The 12,798-nt window shown below is 57.0% G+C and overlaps 1 protein-coding gene across 8 annotated transcripts in view; it reads left to right on the top strand.

Annotated features, from left to right (window-relative positions):
• DAB2IP (DAB2 interacting protein) overlaps window positions 1-12,798 on the top strand; it is a 194,246-nt gene that overhangs the window by 57,593 nt on the left and 123,855 nt on the right. Inside the window, exon 1 of one of the 8 annotated variants that reach the window (XM_068552323.1) lies at window positions 10,117-10,230. The exons of the other annotated variants lie outside the window; for them this stretch is intronic. The gene's annotated coding sequence lies outside the window, so the exon portion shown is untranslated. Of the gene's footprint in view, window positions 1-10,116; window positions 10,231-12,798 lie in introns of those variants that run through there. 8 annotated transcript variants of the gene reach the window in all.

Raw genomic sequence — 12,798 nt, 5'->3', positions numbered from 1 at the left:
GCGGGGTGTTTCATCGTGGGACGGGGCCAAACTAGCCTCTTTTCTGAGCCTCAGTTTGCCCGTCTGTACTGTGAGACTGGGAACCCCTGCCTGCTTGCCACACACAGGTGCTGAGAAAGGCAAGAGGCTGCAGTTTGTAAAAGGCTGGTAACCCTGTCAGGGCCTAGACTCCCAGAAGCCTCCATATAGAGCCAGGGGCCCTGAGAGAGAGCAGTAGGTAGGCCAGTGTGGGCAGTGTGGGCCCAACCCCTGCTAGTTAAAATGCAGATTCCTGGGTTCTTCTCAGGCTAGCTAAACCTGACTCTCCCTGGTGGGCCTGGGCATCTGCATTTTAATATGCTCCCCAGGGGACTGAAGTGCCTTGAAGTCTGAGAACTGAGGTTCTGCTCTACCCGCTTTGCACCGCTGGGAACTGGGCAGAGACGGGGTGGGCAAGGCTTGTCTAAATCACTCAGCAGACTGGGACCCTGTGCCAGGCCACTCTGGGGTCCTTGGGGGGCACATCCCTGGAGCCCTGGGAGTCCTAGGCTGGGCCTCCCCATGGTCGGTCCTGCCAGGGCCAAGAAGGCTTTTTCCCAGGGCTCTGCAGCCCGGCAGGGGGCAGCACCAGCCAGCATCTCCCGAGGGCTCCAGGCTGCTCTGTGGGCCTGGCCCGGTAGGGCCTGGAAGGAGCCCACCATAGGGCTTGAGTGGGAAGGCAGGTCTGTACATGCACAGGAGGCCATGTAAGGGGGTGGGTACGAGAGAGGGGGCACCAGGAGGACACAAGAAACATGAAGTCAGAGAGAGCAGGCCCAGAAAATTCTGAAGCTGCCTTGCAATTTCCTGGGGCAGAGGCTACAGGGCGAGAGAAGGCCGAGGTGTCAGAGGGGCTGTGTTAAGGACTCTGTAACCCAGGCTGCTTCCCTAGGGCTCTCAATGGGACTGGGATCAACTCAGAGCCCCTTCCAATGTCCTCTGGGCTTTCTAATAAAGGCCAGCCAGAGGTCAACCCCCCACCCCCAAACCCTGGTATTTTAGCCAGCAGGGATGTGGGGTGGGGCTGAAGCCCAGACTCTGGCGCCAACTCTCCTGCTGGCTCCTCCTTACTTGTGCCTGGAACAGCTTCATTTGCTGCTGGAAACTGAGGGAGTAGCTGGGGGTGTCTGGGTTACCCTGGGCAGGTCACAAGCCCTCTGAGCCGTGAGTAGACAGTAGGATGACCACTAGATCCCTAAAGGTCTCCTGCAAATCCTAGTTGTGGGAAGGCGTCTTCACTTTCAGACTTTCTGAGGACAGGGGGCCAGTTCAGTAGTGAGCTCCCTGTCATCCAGGGTATGCCAGATGAGGCTGGATGAATTTTGCCTCCTCTTAGGCCTTTGCCTGTGGTCCTGGACCGTCCCCGCCCCACACTGTGCTAATCATTAATTACCAGGAGAGCCCCACCTGGGGAAAGGGGCAAGTCCCTAACCATAGGGGGAACAGGGGCTGATTTCCAGGATGACCCTGAACTTGTTTTCCTTGGCCCCAAACTTTCAGCTACTTCCTGTTTGAGCAGGCACAAAAATTCTAGGGCCCCAGCCCTTCCTCCTCCCCTATGGTGGAATTTCCAGACAAAATGGTGTTCCTAGGGTGGGGGCAGGGCTGGCATTGTTCTCACTCTCAAGGGGAGTTGACGGGGTGACAGTTGCAGAAGCTACATTTAATTCTCACCTACACAGCCTCAGGATGCCAGCCACGGGCTGGGTGGGATCTCCAGGAAAAGCCAGTAAGTGCGAGAACCATGGCACTGGCATAGCCTGCCTCTCCTCTAACACCTGCTGTGGCTCCCATGTGTGTTCCGGACTGGGCACAGAAGCTCTGAGTGTCAGTGCCCAAGGGTCCTGAAAGACCACCCAGGCAACTCCATTTTCTAGGAGGGGAAGCTGGGCCTATGAACAGGAGGGGACTTGCTCAAAGGCACACAGCAAAGCAAAGGCATTTATTCATCCATTCATTTCTTCTGTGCCAGCTCTTGCATAGAGTCAGGACTTACATCCTGACCTCCCGACCAGCCCTAGGCTGCTGCTTGAAAGTAAACTCTGTAGCTTGTTGTCTACATGTCACATGGAGGAAACCCAGGCCCAGAGAGGTGAAGTCCCTTGCCCCTGGTTCCCTTCTTTAAAAAAAGAAGGGGGGCTTTGAGCCCAGCTCCCTTCATTCACCTCATTCATCAAATGTTTATTGAGCGCTGCTGTGCACACTAGGGACATGCCTGGGACAGAACTAACAAGGCCCCTGCCCTCATTAAAGTTTGGGGGAAGACAATTAGTGAACAGCCGAATGCACAGATAAGATAGTTTCAGGAAGCGATAAGTAGAAGAAAATAAAACAAGGCAGTGGGATAGGGTGTGGGGATTGGGGCAGAGGTACGTGAGATAAGGTGGCCGGGGAGGCCTTTGAGGATGTGATATTTGAGCTGAGGCCTGAATGGCAGGAAGGAGCTGACATCTGAAGGTCTGGGCTAAGTGTGTGAGGTAGAAGAACAGAATATGCAAAGGCCCTGAGGTGGGGCCATGTGTGTCACCTTCAAGGATTAGAAGGGTATCCAGTCTCATCTAGAACCATCTTAGCCAGTGGTTCCTCAAGAAACCTGCTAGGAAACTCTGAATGCTCTCACTGTAGTTCATGGGCATCTAGCCTAGCCCCACCCCTGCAGGCCTGCCTCATGGAGCCAGCCTCTCCTTTCAGTTGCAGAGTGAGGATCAGAGAGGGCTGTGACTTATTCAAAGTCACGCAGCCACACAGCAGCAGAGCTAGGCCTGGAGCCCTGATCCTCTGCCTCCTTGGCCAGGGTTCCCTCCTTACCACTTTACTTCTCCCCTTTGGAGGGGCTGTCTGGGCCTCACCCCTACTTGGACCTATCTCCCCATCTCTTCTCCCTGATCCTACCCTTACATACCCCATATAGCCTGCTCCCCAGTCCCCCTCCTTGTCCTCTGTTCCAGCCTCACAGTTCTATATGCTGCCCCCAGTATATGCCTTGCTGGTTTCCATCTTTGGGTCTTTGCTCATGCTGCCTGCTCCTCCTCTGCTCTCTACTCAGTCAACTCCTACTTAGCCTTCTAGCTCAGTACCAATGACTCTTCCTCCAGGCAGTCTTCCAGGATTTTTCCCTCTTCCAAATTCCCTCAGTGCTGACTCCAAATGAGATGGACTCAGCCACTTTTCCGAAACACTGCCACTATCTCTCCCAGTCAGTCTTACTGAGAGCCTGCTCTGGGCCAGTAACTGTGCTGACCAGCTCTGGCTGTTCTGCTCAGGGAGCCCACAGATTGGTGAGAAAATAAATAGCATGGAGCGGCAGATGTGAGCCAGTTTGTCCACAGGGCTTTGATTCACTATGCTATTTGACCTTCCACAACCTCACAAAGTTTAAGTATCATCAAGCCCACTCCATAGTTGAGGAAACAGAGGCACAGAGAGGTAAAGGTACTAAGCTGAGGTCACGCAGCCAAGAAGTGCTGATTCCTCACTCCAAATCCCATACTCTTTCAGCTCCCTTCCAAGATGGAAGCTTCCTAGGAGCTGGCTACTGGGCTGGTTCATCTGTCCTCTTCAGTGGGATCTGCAGGGGTGGAGCGAGACCCCTCCCCCCAGAACCCAGGCCAGTGCCAGCCACGATGTGGTTCACAGATGACCAGGCCGGTCTGCCTGGGAAGGGAGGGGGCTCTCTAACCTCACACTGGGACCATATGCCACCCCCTCCTGTCGCCCAGTGGGTATGGAGCTGTCTGGCTCCATCAGCTGGAAGGGGAGGAAGGAGGCTGGAGACCTGGAGCCTCGGCCCCAGGCTGGGCTGGGAGAAAGAGGAGCTGTGGGCCCACCTGGAGCTTGGCAGCGTTTCTGGGTCAGGGCAGGAGAGGAAGTACGCAGAGAGAGTCGCTCCAGGCCAGGCCATCTGGGCTGAAATGCCGGCTGCTAGGGTGGGGGTAAGAAGGGGGGTCTGGGGCTCAGCCTGGAGAGTGGATCCCTGCCTCTCCCAGCCACAGGATTGGAGCCCCGAGCTTTGGAGCAGTGGGAGTGGAAGGCTGGACACCTGTGGCCAGAACGCATCAGGCATCTGGGAGGGGTGGTCCAGGTAATTGAGAGGGAAAGGGGGTCTTGGCAGCTCTGTTTAAGTCCCGAGGTGGACTGACCCCCAACTCTCATGTGTGACCTCGGGGGGAATCCCTCCCTCCCATGGCCTCACTGCCCCATCTGCGGGGAGTGACCGTGCCCCAGCCTGACTGCTGGGGTGGGAGGGGCAATCAGAACCTCCATGTTTGGAGAATTGATGCCAGATCTCGGCTTGCGATGAATTAGGCAGGCTCCTCTGGCCAAGTGGCTGTCCTATAGGGCCCCAGCTTCCCTGGTTCCATCACCTGCTCTGAAGCTTCCTTCTAAACCTGACCTTCCAGGATTTTAATGACAGGCTGTTGTCATGTATGAGGGAGATATATCCTCTTCTCTGGGCTTCTGGAGGGCAGGAGGTGGTGGTTTGGGACTGGAGGAAGTTTCTAGATCCTGATGGGATCCATGGAGGTGAGTTGGGCAGAGATAACTCGTCTTTATTTAACATGTGAAACCTCAGGCCCAGAGATGTCAAGGGCTTTCTTTGAGTTACACAGTGCCCAAAGAAACAATGACCCCACCCACTGGCCTTCCACCCTATTAGAGCCCTGCCTCTCCCAAGGGTTCACCCTCAGCCCAGTTTTGGGTGACTTGATTTCAGAAAAACACTCACATTCCCCGAGGCTCTGTCTGTGTGTGTTCCAATGTCCACGCTTGATTGCTTCCTTCGTTCTGCCTGTGTTAAGAGGGGCAGGGCCATCTAAGCCCGGGATCATCGCGGCCCTGAGTGGGCCGTTTTCTGTGAAGGATGTCGTTAAATTTGTTGATGGCTTCAGGAAGTCCAGGGGCTGGTGGAGGTGGTGGACACCTGGCTGCGCCTCGAGCACTCGAGCTTGACCTCTCGGGCTTGTCTCCGCCTTCCGCCGTGTCGGAGATCCCCTGCTCCAGCCTGCCCCATCTGAATGAAGGTCCTATACGTGGTCCAACCTCATTCCCGGATGAACAGTGGACACAGGAAGCCGTCATTGCCTGCCAGACAGGGCCACCTCCCATGGCAGAGGCCCATGACCTTAACCGTGAATGTCCCCCGCAGCACTCCCACCCACACCCTGCCCAGGGCTCCAGCGACTCAAAGCTTGAGACCAGCCTGGGAGGCGGATGTGTGCAGGGCTGCCTAGCTGGGGACTTCCCCTGGTCGCCACTGCCCAGCCTCGTCCCGACAGGAAACCTGACAGGTCTGAGCCCTCCAGACACCCATTGTGTGGAGCCTGGTGGGCTCCAGTGTTTCCCCTGTGAGGACTCCATCCCTTCTCGCCTCCTCCTGTTCCTTGTCAAAGCTGGCTTTTAAGGAAAGTTCCAGGCTGTTGCCCCTCCTCCATGTCTGCATTAAGTCCTGCTCAATCTTAAGACCTTTGCTCTTTCCAGCCTGCCTGAGTTCAAATCCTGACTCCTAGTGCAAGCGGTATGACCTTAGGGAAATTCCTCACCCTCCCTGTGCCCCCAATATTTTCTGTAAAATGAAGGTGGTGACCATCTGCCTCATAAGTTAAATGAGATAATGTGCATAGATAATGCAGACAGTAAATGCTGAATACAGTTTATTGCTATTAAATCCAAACTTCACCCTCTGACAGCCTTTTCGAGGCCAAACTTGTAAACTTCCTATGTTAGAGGTCTTGGACTCTGTGGTCCCCTCCAGGCGTGAGCATCTCTCCTCCCTGAGTGGAGTCTTGTGTTAGATAATGTTCATTATTGCTGTTGCTGTTGTTTTCCTCCTGCACAAAAATGGCCCTTCTGGAAAGGTCAGGCCCTTCTGCTTTGCGTGAAGCTGAAGAAATGGGTGATCTGACTTTACACTGGAGGAAACACTGTCCTGGATGGGCAATTTAAGGCTTTTCAAGGGTAATTCTGACTATATGCTTTTTTTGCTCCTTCCTCACTGACTGTAAACCTAACAGATGTGAGACTGCACTGGGCTGGTCCCCTCCCTGCATCTGACCCCTCCTGACCCAGCCCTGGCCTGGCCTCTGGCTTACCTGGACTTCCAGCCCAACAGGGTGTAATTCTCCTCCAGACCTCTGGATGCCAATGGTCCTCTGCCTGCAGGGAAATTCTTTGGGTCCATCCCTCTCTGGTCTTCTCCTGTGTCCTCATTGTTCAAACCTAACTGGTGGGGTGTGGCGGGGATGGGGGGTGTCTCTGTTGGGGGCTTAGGCTTCTTTAAAGAGGTGATGTTTGAGGGCTTCCCTGGTGGCGCAGTGGTTGAGAATCTGCCCGCCAATGCAGGGCACACGGGTTCGAGCCCTGGTCTGGGAAGATCCCACATGCCGCGGAGCAACTAGGCCCGTGAGCCACAAATACTGAGCCTGCGCGTCTGGAGCCTGTGCTCCGCAACAAGAGAGGCCGCGATAGTGAGAGGCCCGCGCACCGCGATGAAGAGTGGCCCCCGCTTGCCACAACTAGAGAAAGCCCGCGCACAGAAACAAAGACCCAACACAGCCATAAATAAACAAATAAATAAATTAAAAAAAAAAAAAAAAAGAAAAGAGCCTCTTATTAAAAAAAAAAAAAAAAAAAAAAAAAAGAGGTGATGTTTGAGCTGGGTCCTGAGGGATAAGGAGGAGTTCACCAGGTGGGTGCAGAAGGAAGAGCCTCATGGCAGCCATCTGGCCACCAGGGCAGAGGCTGGAGCCTTAGGGGGCTGAGAGCAGATAGATCAGGGTGCATGGAGTGGGTAGGGGTGCAGAGGGGCTCGCTGCTTGTGACAGAGTTTGGTCCTTTTCGGTACTCTGGGAGTTCAAATTTGGGGGCTTTTGAGGGACACTGAAGGTGGTGGTGGGGTCAGGTGGGATCTGATTTAGCTAGTCCCCAGCCCCCTGCCCGGTACTTGCTAAACAGGCATATTTCCAGGCCCCATCCAGACCCACTGAATCAAGAGTCTTGGAGGAACCCCAGAAATATGCATGTTTAATGAGCTGGGGCCATTTGGAGGCTGAGGGGCATGGAGACTACAGCCTTGATCCTCACACAAAGCATCATGTAGGGGAGGTGGGAGCTGGGCCTATTCAGGAGACCCTCTGGAGGCAAAACTGAGGTGGGAGAACAAGACCACTGATGGGACTACCCTCCCTGCAGGGCCCGGGGCTCACAGGTTGGCAGGGCCTGGCCCTTGAAGGCGTCTGTTGCAGGAAGTGGTCGGGGTGGGGTGGGGGACATTTTCAGGTGCCCTTCCTCCAGCCTGGGCAGTCTCCGGAAGGGGGGCTGCTTCTGTTTGAAGGGAGGAGGCCACGGGGCAGTGGGAGGAGGTAGGTGGCTTGCTCCACAGCGGGATTGATTCCAGATGCTCTGCTGGGTGTGCAGGGAGCAGCCTTTGTCTGCCTGCCCATCCCAGGGGTCCTGGACCTCCTCTCCTACCTCCCACCCTGTCCCTTTCCTACTCAGTCCTCCAGCTGGTACCGTGGAGATGTTCAGCTTGGGTGGGTGGCAATGCCCACCCTATCCGAAGGCCAGAAATGCAAAAGCTTCTTCCTCTTCATTAGCTGACCCTCCCTCCACAAGGCAGATAGGTTAGGAGTCTGTAACTTCTCCTTGTAGGCAGGGAAACCGAGGCACAGAGAACGACTTGAGAAGCCCAAGCATAAACAGAGTCTATGCCAGACCTCTGGAACTCAACTGTGTTTACAGATGAGATGCTGAGGTCCTGGCTGCTTTCCCTTCCCTCTACACACACTCACCTAAATCTGCTAGTTGGGGGCCTCAGGCTAAGACCACTTGTCCCAGCCTTAATCAGCTTGATCACTTGATCAGTGTCTTGTCTCCTTCCTGGAAGGCTAGGACCTGGCCAATCAGGGAGTTCCTGCTTTGGGGAGGAAACTGGGCCAGGTGAAGTCCAGGCCCTGGGAACAGGATTCTTGTCCCCACCCTGAGCTGGACTTCCTGGGAGTCCTCCTCCCCCCAAAACTGGTGGGCCTGGCTTCGGAGGTTATTCTTTCTGGAAGTGCCAAGGTGTGGGTAGGTGGCTGCGGGAGCCCCAGCTGAATGGGGAGGCTCTGCGCTGGGTTCTTGTGTCCTGGAGGAGGCTCGCTAAGAGGGCCCACAGCTTGCCTCTGGATGGAGGAATTGGGTGCTACTTTTCCCAGGGGCCTCTGCACTTGTAAAAGAGGCTCCTGGTAATGTCTGCTACTGAAAATGAGCCAGAGCAATGCTTAACCCAAAGGAGGCTAATGGGGTCCTTGCAGGCCCTGTGGTTTTCCATCTTCCCCAGGGACTGGCCAGAGCTCTGGGGAGAGGGGCCAGGGGAGTTGATAGCTTCTGACAACCCAGACTGGGTTTGGAGGAGCAATACCCCTCCTGCCCCTCCCCCCTAGTCCTGGGAAGGCGCCTGGCTTCCAGCTGTGATCCAGGCTTCTGACCTGGGGGCCCTCCCCTCTGGCTGAGGGAGTAAGGGAGGGGGTCCCCTTTGTGAGGTGCAAAACCTGGTCTGGATTCTTGCCGACTGCCCCGCCCCCTCCAGGGCCGCACCTTTTCAGCTGTGCTGGAGGAGGACATCTAGACTCCTTCAGGACCCACACATGACTCTCCCACCAACACATCCTTAAGACTACTTGTCAGAGCCCTGGCTAAGACCCTTTGCCTCTGCCGCTGAGGCAAGTCAGACCTCCTGTCAGGGCCTCAGTTTCCCCTTCTGTACTTGAAGGGATGGAACTGAGGTAGGTGGTTGTCAGAATAATTTAAAAAATAAATGCTGCTGCAGAGGCTGGCGGGTAGAGAGAGGTACCGCAGCCAATGGCCAGGGTGGTCCGGGAAGGCTGGAGGAGGTGGGCTCTAGAACAACAGACTTTGGCCAGGCAGAGAAAAGTCAGTAGGAGGCCAGTCCCTGCTGGGAGTAGAGTAAAGAGGAGTGAGAAGTAGTGGGAGAAGTGGAGGTGAGGCTGGGAGTTAGTTTGATTGAGGATACATCGCTGGAGTCTCAAATACCAAAGAAGATTCTCTGGACTTGTGGCTTTTGGACTCTGGGAGCCATGGATGGTTCTTGAGCTGGGGGAGCGCGTGACTCGGAGAAAGCTTTCAGCAGGATGCAATAGAGGGAGCTGGCACCCTCCCTTCTCTAGCCTCGGTTTCCTCTCCCTACAGAGGGGTAGGGATAGTTCTGCCCTGCCCGCAGTCCTGCTAGAACTGCTGTAAATGCCCAGCGGGAGGGAGACCTCACAGCGCCTGAGGTGTTTCATTTGGAGAAGGGTTTAGATCAAAGAGGCAAAAAGTTCTGATTTGGCGAAGACCCGAGGGATACATAGGTGTTCATTATGTTCTCTCTACTTTTTCTGTGCTTGACATATACACCCTAGCTGTAAATATATAAAAGTAATACGCGTATCAAACGGGACGATTTTTTAAAGAACAGGCGAGTATCCTTCGTGAAAGAGAAGTCTTTCTATCTGCCGGGGCGGGGGGCATGCTGGACGGTGTGTTTGCGGATCGACACTCAGCCCAGTGAGCTTGGGGCAGAAACCGGCCCTGCGGCACCGGCCTCATTCGGACCCTAATCGAGGGTTCCCGGTTCGGAAGCACGGTGCCCTCCTGGTCGCCTTGCCTGCGCCCTGCCCAGTGCCAGGGAGCGCCCACACGCGGGTGTGCACTGTCTATACCCGCCGGCGGGGTGGGACGCCGCGTGCGCCCAGAGGTCGGGCTTTCAGGCGCGGGGGGGAGGGCGGTGACCGTCCTGGGGACCTGCCTGGGGTCCCGGGCACTCCGGCCCGCCTGGCCTCGCCGACTCCAGGCCGGGATTTCTCCCGCACTGACTTTCCGGGCCCGTGCCAGTCCGGCCTCCCGGTCCCCGGCCCCCGCGGCGGGGCCGGCTGCTCCGGGGAGGGCGGGAGCAGGAGGAGGAGTTTGCGCGACTTTGTGGGGCAGCCTTGGCCTCGGCGGCGGCCGCAGCGGCACGCGGGAGAACGCGAGGACGCCCGCCGGGCCGGCCGGAGCGGGCGATGGGGCCCGTGTGAGCGCGCCCAGGCCCGGCCCGGTGCCCGGCGGGCGGCAGCATGTCCGCGGGCGGCGCCAGGAAGAGCACCGGGAGGCCCTCCTACTACTACCGGCTGCTGAGGCGGCCCCGGCTGCAGCGACAGAGGAGCCGCTCCCGCAGCCGGACCCGGCCCGCCAGGGGTAGGCGCCACCCCGACCCCTGACCCCAGGCCCTCCCTAGCGCCGGATCACCGCCTGATGCCCTGGGAGGCCCGGGACCCTGGGTCCTCCTGCTGTCTGTTTACCCCGGACCCTCTCAGCCGCCCCTTCGGGTTGCCCGGAACTGTGTCTGCTTGTTTCCCACTCCCCCAGCTTCTCCTCACCCTCCACCCTGGTGGGGAAACTGAGGCTCCGGTGTCTCCTCTTGCCAAGGGCAGGCAAAGGGGAGATCGCAGTTCAGCTTTCTTTCTTCCACCTCTCAGTTTTGACCACCGTGCCTCAGTTTACTCAGCAGCGGGGGGGTATCATCATCCTGAGCGATCTGGCTTTCCTCCCCTTGCCCGCACTGCCCTGGCCGCTCAGCTTACCTCCCCCCAACTCCCTCTTCGCTCCTCTGGGACTTAAGTGGACTCCCCCGCCTCTTGGGTGGAGGGACACGTGGGTGGACCTCAGGGGGTCCTATCCCAGGGGTCCTTGGCTCCACAGGAGTGGTGGCGGGTAACATCTGTCCAGGACGTCTCTGAGTGGGTGGGCGCCACCTCCTTTGAAATGAGTTTCTCTCTTTTCAAGGCCAGGAGGCAGGACCCGGAGGGGGAGGTGCAAGCAGCATTTTCTTTTTCCAGTAACACGATCCTCAGCTGGAAAGGCGTGTGATCCAGGGGGCTGGGTGGGGGCCGGGACTTCCTTCCATTTCTGGGTAGGAGGTGGGGGGAGGCCCCCTGGAAGGAGGAGGGCTTCGAAGGGGCCCTGGGGAGGCTGGAGTCCTTGGCAAAGGCTCAGGCCCACTGAGGTGCCCGTGGGTGGGAGGGAGGAAGGGGCTTGGGAGCACCTAGTGGGCACCTGGGCTGAGTTTACACCATCAGGTTATCTTGGGAATCTGGAAGGCTGGCCCGGTGCCCAGCCTGACCCAGAGGGGTTTGAGCAAATCTGTGCTTGGAATCTGGTCAAATACCCACCCCTCCGGGCACTGGTTGTGTGGCCTGGGCCCTGTAGTTGCCCCTGAACCTCAGTTTTCTCGTCAGTATGAGGATAAGTGAGGCAGGCAGGCAGTATACGTTCATTTGCTTCTCCCAGAATGGGGAAGACTTTTCCCACAGTCAGGGCTGAACAACAATGTACAGGGCTTCCTCAGGAAGTGGTGAGTTCCTGAAGTAGTGAGTTCCCTGTGCGTGGGAGGGTTCAAGCTGAGGTTGGGAATGCACACATGTGTGTGCTGGGAGTTCAGTCTTTAAGGGTCTCCCAAGGCCTATGATCTCCTCCCCCTTGCCTTCCTTGAAAAGGCCTCTGGCTACTCCCTCCCTCCAGGCTTGGCCTGGGCGATCAGAGATCTGGGCTCAAGCACTGTGACTTTGGGCAAGTCTTTTCCCTTTTCTGAGTCTCAGTTTCTTGAGCTGTAAAAGGGGGCTAGTAGTACTGATACATGGAAGATTCCGTGAGGAAATGGGTTCAGGTTGTGAGAAATGGGAGCTGTACAGATGGCCAGTTAAGCTCAGGTCACCATGAGTCCTCCTGTACCCACCCCACCCCTGCTCGATGCCCCGTGTGACCTTTCCTTCACTCTTCACCTCAGCCCAGCTCCATCCCTGCGGGCACAGAGAGGACCAGAAGTCCCCCTCCTGCTCAGCTGACTGGGCCAGAGACAATCAATACATGTCTGGCCATTGCCTGAGCCCCAGCTCCCAGGCTCGCCTGTGCAGGAGTCACTGCTTTGTGTCCCAGCCTCGAAGGAGCACCCAGCCTTCAGGGAGCCTTCCCTGAACAGAAGTTACATCTGGGGAAATCAGGGAGAGCTTCACAGAGTAGGTGACATTTGGACTGGGTCTCACCAGATGGGTAGAGTTTCCTTTGGCAGAGGGAGTGGTTGAATCAAATCAGAGTTCAAGCCCCCGCTCTGCACAAAGCCATCCTTTGGCCAGTTACCTCTCCAAGCCTCAGTGGCCTTGTCTGGTAAATGGGGGTGGTGATGGCAGGGTTGTTTAAAGACCGAGAGCAAAGGCATGGAAAGCTGCAAGCCTGCGCTGCCTGGGACTCGGGCCACAGTTGAGTATGAGCTGTGGATGTCCTTACTCTGGACAGAGCAGCAGCTGTGCAAAGACAGGGAGTTGGAAAACCTCTTGGGTGTGTGGGCAGAGTTCATCCCAGGATGGCGGAGGGCCTGGGTTGGTGGAGGGGAATAGCGGGGAGCAGTAGTTTGGGCCTGATAAAGGCCCTTGAGTGATGGGGAGTCATGGGTGGGGGCTGGGAGCTGCCTGGCAGGGTGAGAGGTGGAGGTACCCGGGTTGGGGGCAGCTAGAGCATCACTGACCTCCCTCCACTAAACTCCCAGATCCCTGACTCTGCCTCCAGGGCTGCCCCTCCTCCTGAGGGCAGCACACCCCCGCCCCCAGGTGGTAACTCATGCTGGGGGAGCCACCCCGAGGCCTTGAGCTCGTCCTTTCTGACCTCATGCCTCAGTCTCCCCATCTGCAGCGGGGCTTGGTCCCATGAGGGTGACATCATCAGATCCCCAAGGAGGCGGTGGTACCCAGCATCCCAACCCTGATTGGGCCC

Source organism: Eschrichtius robustus, chromosome 10 (genome assembly GCF_028021215.1).
Source record: "Eschrichtius robustus isolate mEscRob2 chromosome 10, mEscRob2.pri, whole genome shotgun sequence".
In the NCBI taxonomy this organism is placed as follows: Eukaryota; Metazoa; Chordata; class Mammalia; order Artiodactyla; family Eschrichtiidae; genus Eschrichtius; species Eschrichtius robustus.
The sequence above is the reverse complement of the archived record's forward strand: the minus strand, read 5'-3'. Positions and strand labels throughout refer to the sequence as shown.